The 2,116-nt window shown below is 34.6% G+C and overlaps 1 non-coding gene across 1 annotated transcript; it reads left to right on the top strand.

The window, feature by feature from the left end:
• The first annotated feature begins 412 nt into the window (after positions 1 to 412).
• Positions 413 to 519, top strand: LOC131399347 (U6 spliceosomal RNA). The gene has a single exon (XR_009217113.1). It is a non-coding gene; the product is annotated as a U6 spliceosomal RNA (small nuclear RNA).
• The last annotated feature ends 1,597 nt before the right edge of the window (positions 520 to 2,116 follow it).

Here is a 2,116-nt window from a genome sequence, read left to right as displayed (position 1 = left end):
TGCTCTTCTTAACAAGGTCTGCCCTCAGAGAACCTAGTTAACCAGAGCTCAAACTGCTGGGGTATCACCAGAGTCTAACCAACCTGGGGAAGGATAGGAATACCCACTCCAGTTAGCAGACTTCCATGTGGTAGAAAAGAAATATCCAGCAATGTATAAAAGGAATTACACACCACCATGACCAAGAGAGATTTATTCCAGGTATGTAAGGCTGGTTCAACATTCAAAAATAAATCAATGTAATCCATCACATCCACAGAGTAAAAAAGAAAAATCACATGATCATGTCAATACATGCAGAAAAAATATTTGACAAAATCCAGCCCTCATTTATGATAGAAACTCAAGTAAACTGGGAATAGAGGGTAACTTTCTCAACTTGATAAAGAATATCTATTTTAAAAACCCAATAGTGCTCCATTCAGTGGCACATATACTAAAATTGGAACAAATTAGAGAAGATTAACATGGCCCCTGCGCAAGGATGACACACAAATTTGTGAAGTGTTCCATATTAAAATAAAAAAAAACCTACAGCTAACAACAGACTTCATGGTAAACAACTCAAAGCTTCCCACTAAGATCAGGAACAATGAGGATGTGTTCTCTCACTCTCCTTTTCAATATCATACTGGAAGTCCTTACTAATACAATAAGACAAAAGAAGGAAACGAAGGTACAGATTGGGAAGGAAGAAATAAAACTGCCTTTGTTCCCAGATGACAAGATTGCTTATGTAGAAAATCTGAAAGAATCAACCAAAAAACTCCAGGAACTAATAAGTGATTAAAGCAACGTTGCAGGAAACAAGGATAATAGACAAAATCAATCACTTTCCTCTATGCCAACAATGAAGAAGTGGAATTTGAAAATAAGAACACAATATCATTTACATTAGCATCCAAAAAAATGAAATAGTTATAAATCTAACACGATATGTACAAGATCTATATAAGGAAAACTACAAAACTGATGAATGCACTCAAAAAAGAATTGAATAAATGCAGAGATATTCCATTTTCATGGACCGGAAGACTCATTATTGTCAAAATGCCAATTCCTCCCAACTTGATCTAGAGATTCAACACAATCCCAATAAAAATCCTGGCAAGTTATTCTGTGGATATCAACAAACTGATTCTAAAGTTCATACGGAGACACAAAAGACCCAGAATAGCCAACACAATACTGAAGGAGAAGAACAAAGTTGGAGGACTGATGCCCCTGACTTCAAGACTTACCATAGAGAGAGCTACAGTAATCAAGACAGTGTGGTATTGGTGAAAGAATAGACAAACAGATCAATGCAACAGAAGAGAGAGCCCAGAAATAGACCACTGTAAATATAACCAACCGATCTATGACAAAGGAGCAAAATCAATACGATGCAGCAGAGAGACTCTTTTCAACAAATGGTGCTGGAACACCTGGACATGCATGTGCAAAAAAATGAGTCTAGACACAGACCTTACATTCTTCACAAAAATTAACTCTAAGTGGATGACAGACCTCAATGTAAAACGTAAAAATATAAAACTCCTAGAAGATAACATAGAAGAAAACTTAGATGACCTTGGGTATGGCAATGACTTTTTAGATACAACACCAAAGGCATGATTCATGAAAGAAATAATTGATAATGTATTAAGTTGATAAATGTATTAAATTGATAATTTATTAAGATAATATTTATTTATTCTTAATATATTAAGATAATAATAATTTATTAATTTTTAAGTTGGACTTCATTAAAATTAAAAACTCCTGCTCTATGAAGGTCAATGTCAAGAGAATGAGAAGACAAGCCACAGACAGGGAGAAAATCTTTGCAAAAGACACATCTGTAAAAGAACTGTTATCCAAAATACACAAAGAATTCTTAAAACTCAACAATAAGAAAACAAACAACCTGATTAAAAAATGGGCCAAAGACTTTAACAGATACTTCACTGAAGAAGATATACAGATGGCAAGTAAGCATTTGAAAAGATGCTCCCCATCATATGTCATCATGGAAATGAAAATTGAAACAACAATGAGATACCACTATTAGAATGGCCAAATCTGGAACACTAATGACACCAAATGCTGGTGAGGATGTGAGGCAATGGGAACT

Source organism: Diceros bicornis, chromosome 37, assembly GCF_020826845.1.
Source record: "Diceros bicornis minor isolate mBicDic1 chromosome 37, mDicBic1.mat.cur, whole genome shotgun sequence".
Classification (NCBI taxonomy): domain Eukaryota; kingdom Metazoa; phylum Chordata; class Mammalia; order Perissodactyla; family Rhinocerotidae; genus Diceros; species Diceros bicornis.
Note: the sequence above shows the minus strand (reverse complement) of the source record. Positions and strands in the feature narration are given on the sequence as shown.